The 21,047-nt window shown below is 41.5% G+C and overlaps 1 long non-coding RNA gene across 2 annotated transcripts in view; it reads right to left on the bottom strand.

Annotated features, from left to right (window-relative positions):
• Positions 1 to 18,919: 18,919 nt before the first annotated feature.
• LOC135278579 (uncharacterized) overlaps positions 18,920 to 21,047 on the bottom strand; it is a 106,795-nt gene continuing 104,667 nt past the window's right edge. For both annotated transcript variants that reach the window (XR_010346029.1, XR_010346030.1), the window contains 3 exons: positions 19,897 to 19,999; positions 19,312 to 19,479; positions 18,920 to 19,059 (listed from right to left, as the gene is read on the bottom strand). This is a non-coding gene — a long non-coding RNA (uncharacterized LOC135278579). The remainder of the gene's footprint in view (positions 19,060 to 19,311; positions 19,480 to 19,896; positions 20,000 to 21,047) is intronic.

Genomic DNA, 21,047 nt, shown 5'->3' with positions numbered 1-21,047 from the left:
AGTGCAAAGCCCTTCAGCCCCAGAGCTCAGTCACTGCTCTGGCTCCTGAGCGTCCACTTGGGGTTGAAATCTGAGCATTGGAAACCTGAAGAATTCCACACTCCTGCCAGAAGATGAGGTTGGCTCCACAGAGAGCTTCCATGCTGGGAGCAAATCTGGTGGAAATAAAACAAGCTCTAAGCAGGGGGGACTTTGTGCTAACAGCAACTTCTTAATCTAAAAATAAAGTAAAAATCAGTGATATTTAGCCAGGACTTGCCACGCTGTGCCTGCACACTCCTTTCCATCTCTCCCAGCTGGATGTGGTTTTTCTTGCGCATCATGTCAATCCTAACCCCACAAAAGCACATCTCACAGAGAATCTAAAACTTTGTTACAGAAATGGTGACTTCTCTGAGCCCTGTCACAAATTCTGTGCCACCAGAAAAAGGCAAAGTGCTCACAACACAAGGCAGTCCATCCAAGGATATATTACCTAATTAACAAATGCATGGATGTTCTATTAATATCTACTTTTGACAACAAAGTTAAGCCTAAAGGATAACATTTTAAATGCATTTGGTTCACAAGGCTGAAGCCCTTCCTGTGCCACATCATAAACTCTGAAGTGCAATTTTTATTGAACACATCAACCCCGTAACAAAACCTAAAAACCCATTGCCAGCAAATACCCATGCACAGAAATCCAGCCCCATGTCTGGAACAGGCTGAGCCAGAAAATGGGGGCTTTTATAGGATCAAAGACTCTTCTAAATGAGACAACACACTGATGAAAAGAGATGGTGTTTTCCCTGAAGTATTCCTATTCAATTTGAAATGGATTAGAGAGCACTCTGGGTGTAAGTGCTGCGCTTTGGGTGGCAATGATATTTCAGCTTTGTATACAAAATATTCCATCCCATCTCCTCGTGCTTATAAAGGCTGCAGAGCAGCCTCTGCTATCCACACTGTTATTAAAGCTTCTGCTTGTAATACATTAAAGAGTAGAAATGCTCTTTTAGGATAATCCTTCGTGTGCTCTTTGCCCCTTCAAAGTGCAGACAGAACCAGAGACAGATGAGAGCTCCAGGAAACACAAAGGATACGGCTGCAAAGGGTTTCTACCAAAAATTAGAGCAAGAATTGCACTCAACAACTTATTTGGCATCTCAAAGAAGCCAAACTCCTGTTGCACAGATTCCTGATAATTTGTGAGGCTGTAATTTTGTTTTCCTTCACATAATCATGTGTATCCACACATTCAGTCATTTCTTACAAAAAATGTCTTTGATTCAACATGGAGAAAAGAGATATCCCAATGGAGATCCCAGTAGAGATCCAGACTTCCTCAGTCCCCAACACAGCAGGTTCTGTCCCAAGAAAATCTTGTCAATCCTCCCAAAGAGAGCATTAAAAAGAGATTTTGAAATTGTATTCCTATCAATTAATTTGAAGGTAGTGTAAATTTGACTATAATGATCGTTGACATGTAAAACAAAGGAGAAATTCAGCTTTGCCACCTAGTGCACATGATCCCTAATTCATGGAATCCTGGAATGGTCTGGGTTGGAAGGGACCTTAAAGCTCATCCCATCCCACCCCTGCCATGGCAGGGACACCTTCCCCTATCCCAGATCACTCCAAGCCCTGTCCAGCCTGGCCCTGGACACTGCCAGGGATGGAGCAGCCACAGTTTCTCTGGGAATTCTATTCCAGGGCCTCACTAACCTCTGCAGGGAACAATTCCTTCCCAAATTCATTATCTTTTCCATCACCCTATTAATTAAAAAAATGTAGAAACTCATCTTAAACCAAGTTTTGGTCCATCACCCATGATGATTTATGTTTACTGACTATTAGAAAGCAGCATCTCTTCGGCAGGTCTCCATCAAATAAAATCAAATTCCTGATACTTTATTGCAGCCTAACTGTCAAAAAAAAAAAAGAATAAAAGTTTAAAAAAGCAAGTCAGGAAGATAAATGGAAAACCAAATGATATGCCTAAAGTAGGACAGTGAGGTTTAGTTTTATGTTAAATTATCAAACTGGGATTGAGAAGATGGAGTGCACATATTTTAATGGCTTTTGAGTGACAGTTTCCAGGTGGGGAAGCTCCAAGCACCTTAAGAAATAATTCAATGATTCAGTCACTGACTGCTGCAGTCAAGACATCCCTTTAGTGGAGAAAATTTTATGTTAAGTTCTAAAAAAATCACAGAGCAAAAGGAAAAGTATCATTCTTCCAGGAGATTTGTTTCAAGCATCCTTCATCTCTTCTGCCCTGGGGCAAACCCATTTTTCTCCTGAGATGTTGCAATGCTCAAGTCTAAAGAACTTCCCAGGAATGCTCAGATGTTGGGAATTTCTGTGGTTTGGTTGGAAAAGGTTTGGGGCATGAGGGTAAATGGGCCTCTGTTGACTGTTTTGGTGGGTGTTTGTGGGAATTTCTATTTTATAACATGAAAAATCAAACACCAGAAGTCCTGGCTTTGATTGCTCCTTTTTCCCCTTTTTAATTTTTATAACTGGAATTAAGAACACTTTTAGCTCCTCCATTGAACAGATTAAACATGGTCACTCATCCATTTCCCTTCTGTGTTTTCACAGAATCTGCTGGGTAGGAAAGGACCTTGCAAAAGATTTTATTATATCTAGAGAATTAACAGTGACTGAAACAATTTTTTTCCAAGGAAAGAGGGAGCAGGGATGTCATAAATACTAAAATATAGGCAAGAAAGAGGCTTGAAAGTGGATTTGTGCTTCCAAGCACAAATATCACCCTTAGTATGGAAACCAGCACCACCAGCACTATTTAATGTTCCTACTCAATATATTTTACATCCCTTGTCTCTTCCACACAACAATCTAAAGTCCTGACAGCTCCAATCTTTTATTTAATTTGTTCCTGACCTTTCTGATAACGCTGCCTGTTATCTCCTGTATTTGTTCCATGACTATACTACAACATTGTCCTGAAAAAATTGTGTTTGGCCCTCTCGGAGGTGTGAACATGGAATTGAGACAAAATTCCTCCAAGGGCTTTTCCTAGCAATGATTGGGCTGCATTTTCTAGTTACGTACTTGTGCATTCAGCTCCAAAATGGGATTTGCATTGAAGAAAAAAAACCAAACACTTCTTAGAGATGGATCCCTGCAATCCAGGCTTTCCCAAATCCTCCCTTTGCTGGCACCATGAGCACGGCCTTGCTCACCCCAATCCCAACCCTTCTCCCCGGAGAGAATGATGCCTCAGGTTTTGGATTTTATATTTTTCAATTCTGTGCTGCTTTAGTGTGTGGGTCTGAGCTTCACATCAGGGCATGGTGAGCTCTGTGCACAGAGCAGGGACACAAAACAATTCCTGCTCCAGCTGGGCACCAAGGACAAATGATCCCAATCTCAGCCCAGGAGCACAAACCCCGTGGGCTGCAGAGAGAAAAACAAGCAGGGTGGGACTGCAGGGGCTGCAGTGGGATTGGACACTGAACTGCAATGTGCACATGGAGCAGAGCTGAGCCCAGGGAGAGACCCCGGCAGCGCTCGTGCATTTTGGGGCCATTTGGGTTCATCCTGGGGGCAGCCCTGGCTGGGCTCTGGTGCTGCCCAAGGGGGATCCATGGAGGAGATCCTTTGAATCCATCCCTGCTTTATTCTGGAACTCTGGCCAGCCTCTGCTCCAGGGCAGCCTGCACAAGGCATCAGGAACCCAACTCACACTTCCCACAGATGTGAGTTTTCAATTAGATTTCATTTTCATGCTCAAGTCCTCATTAATCTCCTTATTCCATCTCAGCACATCCCACCTGTAACTCCATTTCCCTGTCTCCAAAAATTGCTGATGTCTCAAACTCCAGCAACTGCAACCGCTCCAAACTTCAGCTCCACTTCCACATCAGTTTTAAACTGACAATTTTATTTTTGGAATGATGCCAGACTTCAGCCAGAACATGCATTTCTTACCACTCCTAAGTGGTAAGAAAGTTCCCCAACTTTTCCCAACCACACTTTTTAAATTTGACTTATTTTTAAAATCACTTTTTATTTCAAACACAGCAGGGAAACAGAATTGAGGGAAGATAAATGACCCTGTCCATGGCTGAAGGGGTGAACCACTACATAACAAAAAAGATCTTTAAATGCAAACACTCCCCTCTCTTAATGACTTCTTTGGGGCTGATTCTGTTCTAATGGAAGAATTTTAAGAGCAGGGACAGCAGAGATAGACCAGGAAAAAGAAATCTTCCAACCCCATGTCATATCTTAACATCTGTAGTGCTGATATTAAATACAATAATTCTTATAAGGCAAGTCATGTCTCAAGCCTCATCCAAAGAGATGCTGCCCTTCCTATTTCCATCAGTTTTGTCAGGGAACAAAAGGTTTGGTTCCAGAAAACCCTCACTGGCTGCTTCTCACTTCAATAATGGTCTTTTCCCTGGTCAGCTTTAATTAAATGGACACAAAAGAAGGGTCAGGATTGACTTAAGAAAGTAGAAATATTCACCTGAAAGGAACTTGAGAATGAAAAATGCATTAAAAAGTTGAGTACAAAACATGAAACGGGCTTTGTCACTCCTTTCATTCCTCCTTATTCTCCTCAAAGTGTTTTATAGAAGTTGGTTTTTCACAGCCTTCTTCAGAAGAGGATTTCACTGAAGGGTCTGACCACAGACGTTTCTAATGAAAAACTAAACTATTTTCACGTTTCCTGATTTCTGCAGCTGGGCTTTTTAACTTTTTTATAAAGACATTTCAGGAAGAACTAAAATAAATTAAAAATAAAAACAACCCCACATTGCACAAGTAAAAATTTTCAGAAGTATTTTCTACTGAACTGGTTCAAGTAATAAATAAATAATATAGAGATCTGGAATTTTTTTCAACTTTATTTGATCCCCCATAACATATTTAGGGGGTTTTTGACTGATCATTTACCGTGGAGAGTGGGATGAAATCATTCAGCTTTTCTTTTCTCTTTAAACCATGTTCTTCCCACTCCAGATAAATGTTTACTCCACCAAGACATCCAGAGACGTTCAGGATATTGGTTGGCATTAGTGGGATCTCCAATAAAGAAACTTTGTGCAGGTTAAGGATGCAGAGCAATGAATCCATGGATTTAGGAAAAAAAATTGGACAATTTGGAAAGGATTACCACAATGGACCAGCTGATGAAAAGCCAAGCACAGCTCTGAAAAGTAAAAATGTGCCTGATTTACATTTATATTGTGCTTTTTTTTTTTGCAATTGTTTTTGTATTCCTCCTCATCCATTCCAGGGCTGTGTTTTATTACTCTCTATAAAGAAATAATAAAATATGGTGACTACTTTATATTTTTAAAAAAGAGAAAGAAATATGTAGGGTCTGGAAAGAAAATCTGTTTGCTTAAAGTGGTGAGGAAATAAATAAAATCTTAAAACTGGAAATCTCAGGTAGCTTCAAAACCTTGCCAAGTCCTTGCCCAGTCTGTGATTGGAGGAAAAGAACACTGAATTCCAACAGAGTGGCACAAAAGTGGGGTTTGTTTGTAAAGAACTCTCCTGGTCCCTTGGGATGGAGATGTGCTGGACCCTGCAATTCAAGGGACACACTGGAGGCACTGCCCAGGCAGGAATGAGCTAATGTAATTTGATTTAATATTAATATATTAATAGACATTTATATACATATATATAAATAAATATACATATATTATATATATGAGTCTATAAATATACATATATTGTATATGCAATATTATATATAATATAGTCTCTGTTATATATACAAGATATTGTGTGTATATATATATATTTATATATATGTATTTATTTATTTATAAAAAAGACATTTCTCAATTTTGGAACCATGAAATATTCCCAAAATCTCTCCTTCTCCCTGTTATCCCTCAGCACCAGGCAGCTCCTGCCTGTCTGGGGCACCCTGGATGCCCAGGTGCCTGCAATGGGATATTTCCTGCTGGAATTAAACCTGGATGGGATTAAATCTGCCATCATTAAATCTTGGGAAAAGCTCCCTCACAGGAAACCAACTCACAGGTCCCCAAATTTTTGGGTAATTTTAAAACCAGCCCCCTTTAGAACCTCCCCTTATCATAGCAACACCTGTGTTAACACCACAGCTATTGCTGAGCAAAGGATGACTGGAAAGAAACCTTCTATGTTTAAATTCAATATTTCACAGCTTGTTTTCAAGGTGGAAAGCATCATCTACAAGATGGAGCAAAAATCAGCTTTTCAGGCTTGATTTCTTCTGTCACACTTAAGGGCTTTGCTGGTGTTAAGTATCATATAGGCTTTAAAAAAAGCCCAGCTCCTGCTGCCAACACCACATTAAGTGTTCAACCAAGCTGGAATTTACTGCTTTGGAACATATGCCTGTAAAAATAGGAGGGTGAAAAGGGCTTCTAATGTTTAGGAAAAGCAGTTTTATGTCATAACAGGAGGAAATATATACAGGCCAAAGTTCCTGGAGGAAAAAAAATCCCCAAATATTAATGGGATCTCTTATGGTGACTTAGGTGGTTATATATGTAAAATATCTTTTGTTTCTTAAAGAAAACTAAAATTAAGCCTTCAAACCTGTGGGAAGGCAACTGAATTCTGTTATTTTATCCCTAAAAGGACAGCATTTCCTTGGGGAATTCCACTACAACAGAGCTCAGCTCACAAAATTCCAGGTGAACCCAAGCAAAGCTTGACCTGTCAGGGATGGATTTCAGGATCACATCAGCGGGTTGATGTGAAGTTCCTAATTATTAATCTCTGATAATGACAGCTTGTGTCTATGCTGCAGAAGGATTTGAGGGAGGGCTCTGCCAGGGGCTGCAGGGACAGGCTGGAAAATGCAAATGCATCTTGGAATGTAATTATGGCAGTTGGAGCCCCTCTCACTTTGCATTGTTCACAAATTAGCTGCAGTGCCACAACTTTTAATGACCTCTTCACTTGCGTGGGAATAATTTCTGCAGCAGCCCTTTTTAGTTGCTGTAATTAAAGTAATTTAAAAGTTTTAACTAGAAAGTGCACTCAAGGCACAGGAACTGATAAAGGGAAATGTGGCTTCAAGAGCTCTTTTTTCCCCACCCCGTGCAGAGCTCCCACTGTGTCAGAAAATTACAGAATGTCCATCTTTCTGTTTGGCTCCACAACAAAGGATTTCCACCTACTCACTCCCTGCTTTTCATATTTTTATTTTTGAATCTGGATGCTTTAATGGGGGAAGAAATGAAATCTGTTGCTATGACCATGAGCCAACATTAAATGGGAACAGAGGACTGGAAGAAAGTTTGGAGCACAAGGAAGCCAAGAAACCATGGAGGGCCCTTGCCCTGCTTCAAAACCTGCAGCCTTTGTGGGTTCCAATGTTATTTTTGCCTTTTGAGCCTTATGCATCTCTAATTAGTTTTTAATGCTGTGTTTGTTAACAGACCATTCCTGCTGTTAATTTGGGTATTGATTGTTTTCTATGTAAAGATTATTCCAAGATTCCATGGACAAGTTTTATTCTCATATTTGTTTGATTGGGCCATGGAAAAGATAAAAAGGGCTAAGTTTTAAAGATAATGAAGCAAAGGAAAAGACAAGAGTCAGGAAAGATTCTCAAAGTCTAATTCTTTACACACACTGTGGGAATGGGATATTCCTGAATCCTGGCATTGGTACAGAAATCACACAGCCTGAATATCCTGACAGAACCACTCCAAATAACTAAATTCTGATTTTTTTGTGATGCTCCCTGTGGCCACTGACTACCCTCCAAATGATGTTGGTCAATTCCAACCACAAACCACTCTGAAACACTTTAAAGACACAAACTTAACTTAATAAACAAAAAAAACACCAATATCCTAAAGGAGTTCTAGCACTAGGTATGCCTATTGAAAAATATAAATTCAAACTCCTAATAAAATATTTACCAGCATAAATCACTATGAAATAATAAATTCATGACATTCTACTGCAGCCTACCTAAAATCCATGGACAGTTATTGTTCCCAAGGAGAGCAGGAGGTGAGGCTGAGCTGACTTTTTGGCTTTCCAGTGTGTGTCTGTGAATAATCCCTCCAGTTTCAGTATTCTGCAGGTGCAGAGACACTGCCAGCGTCATTTTTAATAAAACATTCCATTGTAAATCAAGAAACACTCATACACACACCATAAACGAGGGGGGAAAAAAGAAGAATAACATTTCAAAAGCCAAAGAGGCCATAAAAACTGAGTTTTACTGCAGGTGGTTGACCCTGGTTCAAGTTTAATTCACTCCAGCAAGGAACTTCTTTGGGAAGCAGCGTTTCACCCTGTTCTGTCTGGGCCTTGGCAATTCAGGGGTTGTTCTGTACTTTAAATAACAATTCCACAGCCTCTCCATATAGACAATTAAAGTGCATTCATTAGGAGATTACTGCCCTATTAAAGCCATCAACCTCTGGCTGATAAATAATCAGTCTAACTAGTGCAGTCGCCTCGTGGTTATAATTAAATCAGTTTGCAGTTAGTGGCGACCATTAAATAAAGTTAATGATGATATTCTTTTATTGGTTGGAGGCAATAATATATAACAAACATCAGGCAAGAGGGTACTTGGCCCTGCAATCAGAATTTGGGTAATTTTAGTTTTGATTTCAAAAATTTCAGTACTAAGACTTAGCCTAGGTTGGCAGAGATAGAACAGGCAGAGACTCCTAGAATTTCTTGGGTTTAAGACGAGCTTAAAGATCACCTCATGCCACGCCCTGCCAGGGTCAGGGACACCTTCCACTTTTTACATTTGGAAATATCAGACAACTTATCAATCAACAAAAATTGCTATGCCAATAAAAAGCTGCTGTATTGATCCACAGTCTGTCCTCTAAATCACCTCCATAAAATCATGTAATGGGGGGAGAGACAGTTCTTTGTTTCCATGGTGGTTTGAATTTCTAATTTCTGTGTTAAAAATAAATTTAAAAATTCAAGTTAACCTCATGGGTTGGATTCCATTCCAGCTAGACTGCAGCCCCACACCCCATATTAACTTGGTATTTTACTCCACTTGTCGTTTGCAGGATTTTTGTCACATCAGGGAACATTTCCCTGTGCACCTGACACATTAACAACTCCATTTTTTCCTTTAAACACCTGCTAACTAAAACCTGTCAAAAGAAAGCACCTGCATGCAGAAATGTGGATTGGTTTGCCAAAAAAACAGCCTCAAAATCCTGTTTCTTTTGGATTAAATGGTTTTTTCAAGCGGAACAAAAAGTATCTCCTTTTTTGAGCGATATTTCTGTGTTGGGTAATTCTGCCTTTTGATTTTCAATAATATTGATTGAGCCATGGCACAGAAGAAGGTCTGAAAGCTTTTCATTGCTCCCATTCCCATTCCATGGATTAAACTGCCTGTCCCACACCGGACTCAAATATCTTCTGTATTTCAGAGCAGAGTTTATGAGATTTCTCATATTTATTGCTCCAATTATCTCGGGCAGTAAACAGAGATGGTGCAGAATTCTGAAACTCAAAACTTAGGGAGTCATGGAATCATTTAGGTTGGAAAAGACCTTTGAGATCAAGAAGTCCCAGCACAAACTGCGTCCCCAAGGACCACATCCAAATGTTTTTAAAATTCCTCCAGGGATGGTGACTCCACCACTGCCCTGGATATTCTGTTCCAAGCCTTAACAACATTTTCAGGGAAGAACTTTTTCCTAGCAAGTCCCCAATACCAGTAATTCACCTCTTCCCAAGGCTGTGATCTCTATTTTTAAAGCTGTTCCTCTGTCACCAGCTACTGAGATATTTTAGGGGGAAGAACCACACAAGTTTTGATAAGAGCCATCACATGAATCAACACCCAAGGAAAGGAAAACTCAGACTATCAATATTTACAGTTCTTGAAAGGCCACTGTCAGGTTTTTATTTGGGAATTTGATGCATGTTGGAGGAAATAATAAGCAAGAGAGAGCAGCAATAAAGAAAAGGAGAAGTTAAAGTGCTTGGAGAGATTAATTCTCAAAGCAAGACAATGAAGTGGCTGCAACATGAAATTAAAGTGGTAGCAAATCTCTCAGAAATTAGAAAGGAGCCTGGTGGACAGATGGATTGGGCAATCATTTGATAGGAATCAGTTTAGAACAAGATAAAACGGAAAAGAAGGAAAGGGGTGTTTTGGGTCTGACAGGAGCAGGTTTAGGGACAGGGAGGTATCAGAAAACTTTGGTGTCAATTTGGTGGCAGTTGTTGCACTCACCAGAGTGACACAGGCACAGAAAAGAGATGAAAAAAGAGCTTGTAAATGCAGGAACAGAGGTGAAATTCAGAAGATGCAGGAGAAATCAATGCCCTGCTCCATGGGGAGCCATTTAAAAAGCAAACAGGAAAATCAAATGGTGGAAGAGTTGATGCAGAGACAGGAGAACACCAACAGAAAAATGGGAAGCAAAGGAAGCGAGAAACTTTTTCCCTAGACAAGCCAAACCAAATAGAGCTCATCTGCAATTAATAACTAATTAATTAATCTGTGTTCCACCCAGCTCTGGCAGATGTGAAATTCCCTAGGGAAGCAGCCACAATTCATAGAAACCACCACCATGTGGCTCATTTAGGATCAGCTGAGACTCTGGGACTGGGAAATTTGCAGGCAGTGCCTTGCTGCAGGTTTGGGGTTGGGTGTTTTAGTACCAAGTGCTGACATTTCCAAAAGCAAGGAGTTCAGGATAATATTGAATTTGTATTTACAAACTGGAGGAGTGTTTTCCCAGTTTCACTTGCAGTGTTCAACCCCACAGCTCTCCCCAGTGAACAGAATATTCCAGGGGCAAATCTATATTCCAACTTTATTCCTTTATCAACATGCACATTATCAAGCAGTAATTGATGCACTATCAATTTTGATGCACTTTTACAGTAATTGATGTACTAGCCTGTTTTCTTAATATATTTTTATAATAATGACCTGACTTTCTTCCCTTGGAGACAAAATACCAAAGCCATCTCTCCACTTTCACTGCTCTTAATTTCAAAGCAAAACTCTTTTCCATGTCACCTAAATATATCCATCATTTCTCTGCAAGCCTCCATAATCCCTTGCCAATAACACCTCCAATTTCATTTAGTACATCCTTCCCAGAAACTCCTGATGTTTTAAATCCCCAATCACTTTTCTCACTCAGCCATGTCTCCCTTATTCCAATAATTTCATACTTATGCTAAAACATCTGTAACTCCCATTCAGCAAACTCGTTATATAAGATAGGCAGCTTTTCCCTCTTAGCTCTGCTTTGATTTACGTCCTTTCCAAAGGTATTTTCCTCTGAACATTGTTAACCACTGGATAAATTACCTTGGGATTTAGGCAGCGACATCCAAATCTCTCTCCACCCTCATTACTCCAGCTAACAGAAGATGGGGAGTAATTTTTTCAGTTTAGAATGCAGCTGATTTTTTCCCCTGAGCTTGTGAAAGGTAGGCCCTTCATAAACATTATTCTGATTGTTGAGTTTTGTTTTTTTCCTGGATTTTTCCCCTAAAAACACACACTGGCCATGGCTGGAGGAACATCTACAGCATCTCCTTGGTGCTTCCATGCAGGAGCACCATTGATAACAATGTCACAGGGAGCCCCAGGGAAAATCTCTCTTGTGCTGAGCTGAAATTGGAGAAAACTCCCAGGAACCTGAGAGGATTTTCCAGCTCTGCTCCTCCTGTGCACCCACTGCTCCATGCAGGAATGACACTCTGATTCTGGAATTTCTGGAAGGAATTTCCAGCTGCAGTCCCTACAAGCACTGCTGAACACATCCTGCTTTCACAACCCTGTCACCCAATGACCTGAGGTTTTACAGATTTAATAAACATCTTATTTTAAATCTGGCTACTTTGCAACATTAGAACAAATTCAATTACAAATAAAAGCTTTCAAACATGTTTTAGGACATGATTAGTAAACAACCTTACCTAGTGCAGGGTTTCAGCTGGAAAACGTGGAGAGGTGATATCTTGGATGTATATTCTGGTTTGATTTGTTTCCACTGGATTTATTTTCCTTTTCTCAAAGGCTCTGAAAGGGCTGAAAAGGAACCTCAAATACTCAGCCATTGAAAAAAAAAATAAAAGAGTCTAAAGCTTAACACAGTTATCCACTTAAAAATAGAAACTCCAGGCTAAGAGGAGCCCTTTTTATGCCTTCCTGGGTCACTCCCTCTTTAACTTTTGGTGATGCTCAAGCCCCTTTTCCCCAGGAGAACCAGCCCAGAGGGATTTTCTTGATTGCAGATTAGTGCCAGCCTGAGAGGTAGGCTCTTACTCACAGGAGCAGTGAGTTATGTTATGAGTAAGCCAGGAGCCCTGTGGGTAACAGAGAAATTTTGGAGAACTCATCTCCTGTTGGGTGCACAGGACTTCTCACCTTCCCAACAGCATATTTAATGGCCATGGAGAAGATACAAAAACTGTATAATGGGCAAACTCCCCCCAACCCCCCCAAAACTTTCAGAAATTTAAATTCTGATTTTAATTTCAAGTGTGGAGAAGGTCAAGTCACTAATTTGGAAATTACAATTGGATTTAAATAAGGAAACTATGGCAGGTAACCTGCCAGGAATGGCAGTTCACACATAATGGGTTACATTTTAAATTGAATTTTAAAATAATGTCAAGGATACTGTCATCCAATGTGTCACTGTAGAGTCAGGGCTAAAAATAACATTGGTTTAAAGAAATGCAGTAATTCTTTAATACTCCTAGTAATAATTATGTCATTATAAATGTTATCAATTTTATCCTGCTGGATTAAAACTCTCACTGTACTTTTGAAGATGGTGATGTCAGAAGCACCAAAATTGGTGTAAGTGCACACAAGCAAAACACTTCCAGCAGGAACGGGAAACACTCCGATCAAAATTAGGTACAAACATGACCAAAACATTCCCATTTCTGATAAAGGACTCTGCTCCAACATGGAAAATGAAACACTCCAATCCTGCTTTAAAGCATGGAATGAAAATACAAGGATTTCTCTGGCCTTGGTGGCCTTTCTCAAGTTGTTTGTACTCCTAAAAATTTCCTGCTGCTGCTGCATCATGACATGGCCACAGTGTCCTTGCTCTCCTCTGAGCATCTCCTGTGGGGCTTGGACCTCTGTCCCACACAAACAGCAGAGCTTTTGGAGAACATTTTCTGGATGATATTTAACCATAAATAGAGGAGATTCTGTGGATTTTCGTGGGCTCAGTGAACATTCCCCAGCTGCTGCAAATATTGAGTGCGTCACAACTCGATGTGCAAGCTCTGAATCCTTTTTCCCCGTTAGGAATCCCACAGAGTTGGGATGGCACCGCAGGAAAACCGGCTGAAAAGAGTCACAAAGACGTCCAATGTTTGTTTCAACACCCGGGGAAAGCAAAACCCTTCAAAGGAACTCTGGAGGATTTCAAATGAGTGGTCAAAATGCTGGAAGTGTTTGAAGAGAGAACTGAGCAAACATTGACTCTTCTGTGAGCTAACACCGGAATCCTGCTGGGGTTTGGAGCTGCCTGTTTAGAGCCAGGCAAAAATAATTCCTGTAACACATAAGACACACGGGCTTTTTGTTAATTCGGGCTTCTCCTTCTCACCTAATTTTTGACACAATAATAAAATACAGATGCCAACAGAGACTGTGCTTTCTGACTTAGAGTAGATTGAAATGGTTCAAAAGTCTTGTTTGCTTGTGGCTTTTGCAGAAAATTGAAGTGCTCACAGCAAAAATAAACCTCAGATGATTTTGTTACTGTTATGGTTGGTTTTTTTCTTGGCTGATCATACAGCTAATCAAAGTGTTCTCATACTACCAGAAACTTCTTATTTTCCATGATGTGATTGAATGAATTCATTTCTCAGTTTTCTACAGACAAATCCCAGAGAGATTTTTCTGTCCTGAGCAAGTTTGACTTGAGTGGATGGAGAGTTCTTTACTTGGGAGAAGCACGAAGCCCAAAAGGTCACCCCTGTCCACTGTGAAGTCTGACCATCACCAAATGACCACATTTCAGCTCCACACTTCCTGAAAGACTTGCCCAGAACTCCTCAGGACCACAACAGGCTTCTGTGGGATGAAGTTAAGATCAATTAGGATCATCCCTCAGGAAGCAGCACCCTTCATTCCAGTCATGACACAGAGTTCTGCTTTCCAAGGCCACCCCACATCCAATCCCAGCTCATCCCTCTGAGAGCACTGTAGGACACACATCAGGGACAGGTATTTCAGGAAGTAAACATGGAAAATGAACAAGATGCCAGTGGCTGTCCTGAGTCTCAGTACTTCATGTTTCACCCTCACAGCTCCCGTTGGCCACATCCTTCGGCTGGTTTATGCAAATCCTATGGAAAACCTGGCTGAGGGAGGACAAAATCAAAAGGGCTGACTCAATAAACAGGCTTGTTGAAGACACCCAGCACCTAAAAACTGAAATTTAATTGTTGCAGTACTCTTTTTGTGCCCATGATTTTAAACACATGGGATTTTGTCAGTACGTGCCCTGATTGGGTTCTTGGAAGGCTTCAGGAAATTCAATTTTATTGCCACGTATTTGAAAAAGACTAAACAGTCTTGAACACCCTGCTATAAAACAAAGAGCTCTGGATATTTCCCAGGGCTATTTTGAATGGGTTAGTTAAGAACCATAATGCAGAGATTTTGTTCTTTGCTCAAATATCATCCATCTAGCTGGAAAAAGGAAGAGAACTTGGCATTTCTTGCCTCGTGGTCATTGAAATTGGCTCTCAGGATACCTGTGCCATTGGCTTTATTGCTGTGGAGCTGCTGACATGGCAGGAAAACCCCATTATGCAGGATTTAGCAAGGGAACATTGGCAATTGTCAGGGGGAGATGCATTTCCTGCTCTTAGGGTTATGTAAGGCTTCTTATCTCTCTGTATGTAAATGTACATCCCAAGACACTCTTATCCCATCAGATGTGTTGCTGATAAGATCTGTTTGAAGAGAGGGATGGAGATGACCCAGTTAATGAACTGTTGCCAGGAGGCAGGTGGGTTATTTTTGGTGACCACTCTGGAAAGAAAATCTTAATCTGCCTCTTACCCACATAGTCAATACATTCAGGAAAACTTTGCCTGGACAGCTCTTGCTGTACTTGAACTTTGTGTTTGGCACTCATTAAATGATCCTGACTCTTTGTAAAGTGTTTGAGTTCCAGGGAAAACCAAGAGAGAAACCAAAACCAAGAGTGAAAGCCAAACCAAGAGAGAAACGCAAACCAAGAGTGAACCCCAAACCAAGAGTGAACCCCAAACCAAGAGTGAACCCCAAACCAAGAGTGAACACCAAATCAGCAGTGAAAGCCAAACCAAGTCCCCTCCTTTCTCATGGCTTTGTTGAGCGCTGCAAGGTTCCATTCAATGTTATCCAGTGGTGGGACAAGGGGGAATGGCTTTGAGCTGGATGATGGATTTAGATGGGATTTGGGAAGGAATTATGCCCTATGAAGGTGGGGAGGCCCTGGCACAGGGTGCCCAGAGAAACTGTGTCCAAGGCCAGGCTGGACATTGGGGCTGGGAGCAGCCTGGGACAGTAGAAGATGTCCCTGCCCATGGCAGGGGATTGGAATTAGATGACCCAAACCATTCTATAATTCTCTGTTAGGTATAATGACACTTCTCCAGTTATTTTAAATTATTATTTTCTTCCTGTTTTACCCTAAACATAAAAGTGCTGTCTGTAGTGTCAGTTCATCCTTTCTGACATTGCCTCTCCCACAGCACCTTTATCCCACAGCAGATCCCAGGGTGGCTGTGGCACTGACATGATTGATGAACTGTATCACCACTCACTGATCATATTTTAACATATTTCAGAACATCTGTCCACTTAATGTGGTTTGCAAGAGAGCTTTCTGTCTTCTCCACAATGCAGTGACTCCCCAATTAATAAAAGGGAACTAATTTTGGAATGCTTGAAATGAACAATTAGAAGCTCCATAAAGGCGTTTCTCTGTATGGCATTAAATATAGCAAGAATTAATTTGCTGGAGTGGTTAAAATGTACGTGACAGGATTTTAGTGGGAAAAAAACATTCACGTAATGCAAATAAAAATCTAATCAGAAGAGTGGGAATAAAGCAGAATTTATGGCTGGAGACAGTGCTCACCACACACAAACTCTGTACTTGCAAAAGGGGTCTCAATTAAATACACTATATAAACTCAGACCAGCAGGGGGTTTTCTGTAAGGCACATAAAGCACATTTAAATGAGTCAAAACTCATTAAAAAGCTGTATAATTACAGTTAACTAGCAGGGGAAAAATTTTAAAAAGAGAGTCTGGATAGAAAGAATAGGATGTAAAAACAAGGAGATGAAGTAGCTGTGACTGGACAGAAAGGAAAAAATAGGTCATGGGAGCAGAAAAACGAGCCCACAGAGGATCAGAATAATGGAAAATATGTGCAGGAAGGCACTGCTGATGTCTTGCTAGTGGGAAGCACACCCAAGTGGGACAGTGATGACGTGTCTGGGATTTTTCTCAAGGTGTCACTGCATTATTCTGCTCTCCCTCCGTGTTTTATTGATCCCTCTGGGCACATGACAGTGATGAGAGCAGCCCCACCAATAGCAGTGAGAGCTCATGGCACCGGGCAGGAGCTGTGCCCAGGGACCTCCTGAACTCCCTTCCATCCTCAGTTATTTCATGATCCTGCACATCCCAGCAGGATCCTTCCCCAGCTGGGCTGGGGGAACACCCTCCAGAGGAGCTCAGCCACCTGTGGGACACAGGACAGCCTTGGGCCAGAATGTGGCCATGGCTCCCATGGAGGGAGGATGAGTTCTTCAGTTTAAAACCAAAAGCACAAGAGCTTTAGGGCAACCACCGGCCATGACATAGCAGTAACTTACCCATCTATTGATTCAGAGACCCTAAAACTGTCACCACAGGTTTCATCACCACTGACCAAGGTCCCACCACAGAATCACACCACCACTGAGGTTTGAAAAGTCTTTCCAGACCATCGAATCCAGCCTGTGACTGATCCCTGCCTTGTCACCAGTCCAGAGCACTGAGTGCCATGTCCAGGCATTCCTTGCACACCTCCAGGGATGGGAACTCCAAACCTCCCTGGGTTGCCCCTTCCAATGTTTAACATTTTTCCACGAAGAAATGCTTCCTGATGGCCAGGAAGAATCCCTCTGTTTGTAAAAAACCACATCTAAATTGAGGCTGTCACCTGTTAATCTATATCTAATGACACATCCAGTTCTGCACCATGAAGAGACTGAGGCTACTTCAGTATAAAACCACCCGGGCCTCAGGAGCCTGAGTTTCCCTGCCAGTTCCTTGGTTTCTCAGCAGGATGAGTTATAGACTTAACACAAATGCCACACACGGTCCATGGCAGCTCTGTGTTAAATGCACCAAAATAAAAATCAGAGATGCCTTTGCGCGGGGCTCTCTCGTGCCGCCGTAGGGCTCGCACGTGCACGGCACTCACAGCAGCTCTCAAGGTCACTCCAGCTTCCTGCCTCCCTGGCAAAGATGAATTTGAGTTCTGTTCCTGCTCCAAACTCATTTTTCCCTTAGTTAACTCCATGCTTTTACTTAGTTCTATCTTTCTGGTCCAGCAGCCGATTCCAAATTTAATCAAACCTCTCATGTAGATCTCATTTTCTTCTATTTATCTACATTACTGGGTTTCTCTCCCTTTTCTTCCCTTTTTCACAAGACCCAGCACCACATCTCGAGATTCTTAGTGCACAATTTCAAATTCACACCTTCAGGCAAAATGTTTCTCAATGATGTAAAAAATTATTCCAGAGAGCATTCCCAAGGCAAACTGTCACATTTCCTCTGATCGGCAGTGCAGAATCAAACACCTTCAAAGACACTCGATTTTCCTGGAGATTCCAACAGGCAACAGCAATTCCTGGGTTAAAAGAACCTTCTAGCTCTGCCTCCAAGGTTCTCATCCTGCAATCCATGAATATCTCCATCAATAATTCCTCAGTGCTGCTCGGGATCTAATGAGAAGAGCTGTGCAGGACAACTCATCTTCCCGATTGGATCGCAGGGAGGGCAGGACTTGCCCATTCATTTTTGGGGATTTCAGGCCTGAGCTGTGAGCAGTCCTCTGCCTGCAGTGATTTTCCCCTCCTCGCTGCCTGCATTATTAAATAACCCAGTCCAATCCATGTGTTTTCCCCGGTGGATGGACTCAGAGTCGTGTGGCACTTCAGGAGAGCACATCAATTAAGGGAGATGCACCAGGGCTTACTCTGAATTTATGAAACTGAGAGTCTATTCCTCATTACAGCTCTCAGTAAATCATCCTCCTCTTGCTTTTCCTTGGAAACTGCTTCAGCTGCTGCCTGTATTTCCATTCTTTTATGTATGTAAAACCTTTTAGAAGGTATTGTACCAGCAAAAGCAAAATAAACCAAAAGGAATAGTGCCTTAAAAATACATAAAATAGAAAATACTGCAAGAGACTCTGAGATCTTTGCATGTGGACCACAAGATGCAGTTTCCCACAAGATTTTCCTAAATAATTTCAAGATTATTTAATTTGTTTTTCTTTAGGAAGATGGTTTGCAAAAGTTGGTGACTCTGATGGTCTATTACATAAGAAGATATTTTCACATTTGGGGAAGAAAGATCTTTCTGACCTAGCAGAGCTTCTAATCACATTTCACAGTTAGCAGAGCTGGTCTCAGACTGGCTCCTTGAGAGGGAAACTGAGGTAATGGGGACATCAGATTCCTTCCTGTCATCACAATGAATAGAAAGGAACCCACATGTTCTGCAGGACAAACTGATTTTTAACAGTTTTACACAACCTGGAAGAAGAAACCAGTATAATTTCAGAAATCAAAACATCTTTGAATGATAACTGTTTAATTCCTTTTGCAAAATGGAAACTTGGGTGGGCATGTGTCCAGGCAAATCCTGCTCCCTCCTCTTTACCTGCTTTGCCTTCTGCAGCACCGCCAGGCTAAAAATCTGCAATTCCCCAGGTTTTACTGCTGAGCCAGGTTGGTTCCTTTCCTTCCTGTGTGTTTTCCTGAAGCCAGAGCTGTTTGTACCAGTCCATGCACTCATCTCCTTTTGGGCTGGAGCAAACACATGTGGGAAAAGGAAAAAGGCAGCTGGGCATTCATTATTCCATGGATGTGCTGGTCCTACAGGAACACCTCTGCACTCAGATGGGAGCACCCAGAGCCCAAGCTGTGAGCAGGTTTAACCTTATTTTACACACAAAATTGGCCTCAGGAATGATTCCCTGAGCATCCCATTGCACAGGGGTCTTGCCCTCGACTTTTAGACCTTGTTTGCTCTAAACGATGAGGGAAACACCCACTTACCTCAGATGTCCTTCCTCTCCAGCAGCTGGCACACCTATCTCCACCTGGATTTAGAACAGGGCTTTTAATAGCTCTCCATTTTCAGCCTTGCTTGCATTTTGCATGGGGAAAAGCAGGCTGGCTAGGAATGTTCCAGTGGCAGCAGCACGAGCCTTTGTAGAAACAGCTCTAAGAGGAAATTGGAAAAGTAAGGCTGGAGAGAACAATCCTATTTAAAAAGCATTTTATTTTAGAATCTCTGGGTCAAAAAAAAAAAGGAGGAAAAGAAAGAAAGAAAGAAAGCTTCATAGATTCTTTCTACTTTATCTGAATAAAACCAGACCTACTAGTTTTCATTTCAGTTCTGTGTCTTTTAAGCACATTAAGAAGTAATAATTTGCTCATATCCTAAAGACATTTTGACAGTTCCTTGGCTTCCTCCTCACTGCTGTCTCCAACTGTCTGTCCTTTTTTTCTTTATGCAATGGAGAGTGACCTCTTGGCCAAAGGAGGGTCACCCTCACAAAGGACTCCAGCTTCAGCAGAGACTGTTCCAGCAGGGCTGGTGTTATTTAAAACCTCAGCCCTGGTCAGCACACGTCTCACCTGTCCTTGCTCCGTGAAGGCTGCACATGGCCAAGGTCTGACAGGCTCAGGTTGCCACCAGGTCACAAAATGTTGTCCTTCACATCTCACTGGGCTGGAGGAGCTGTTGGGAAGTTTTCCAAATGTAACTGAGATGCAGCATGAATAATAAAAGGGAAAAGGATTTAAAGTAAATGATAATAGAGATGTACCCAAAACAGAAAAGGAAGAAATCGCCACCCTGACCAGCACTGAAATTAATTTCCCCATCCCTCTTCACAAGGACTGGAGCTGTGGACACTTGGACACAGAAGGATGTCGGGGGAGCATGACACCAAATACAATAAAGTTTTCTTATAAATTAACTCTGAGTGTTTTATTGATAAGGCTTTCCTTATCAATAAGGCTTTCCTCTATCAATTTTGAAGTTTTAGCATTATTGGAACTGGACTAATAGTTGTGTCTTGAAACATAAAATGGACATCATATCATTGGTAAAGTCAACACTGCCCTCCAGCCACCTCTGCAAATAACAACACAGAGATGAAAAGCACTTTTTGAGTTTAACTATTTGCCCCTTGGCAATAAATATCTACTACACCAAATCACCTCCAGGGGGCTGCAAGTAAGGGGAAATGTTAATGTGAGACAATGACAGGACGAAAATCATATTGGACACAAACCAAATAAATTATTCAGGTTATCCTACAGAAAATGAGGATGGCAGGTTAGCCACGGGATATCGACCATCCTTGGCAGGTGATGGCTTTTATTGGATGTGATAAAGGAGAGGCTACGGGTGAAGAGCCACACGACGAGCGATTCCCCGATCGTCCTGGAAATTGACAGAAAGATTCCTCATGTCTCAATTGCAGAATGGGATACTTAACATTTGGAGTGCCATTTGATGACATTCATGAGATGATAACGACTCTGTGTCAGTAATGACCTAGACTGGATTTGGAGTGCTGACCTAGAGGTAAAAAACTTTATAAGGCATTACTGTCACCTAAGCCATTGCCACCAAACTTCAGCACCACTTAAACTCCTTCCCTTGATTTCCACACGAGGAGGATCCTGCTCTCCACAGAGTGTTTGCAAAAGAGGCCAGAATTAGTCTCCCTGAGTTGAAACTTTGATTTAAAGAGGAGCAGATCTAAGCCAACATGAGA

The sequence above is a fragment of the Passer domesticus genome, chromosome 11 (assembly GCF_036417665.1).
Source record: "Passer domesticus isolate bPasDom1 chromosome 11, bPasDom1.hap1, whole genome shotgun sequence".
NCBI classification, from domain to species: domain Eukaryota; kingdom Metazoa; phylum Chordata; class Aves; order Passeriformes; family Passeridae; genus Passer; species Passer domesticus.
Note: the sequence above shows the minus strand (reverse complement) of the source record. Positions and strands in the feature narration are given on the sequence as shown.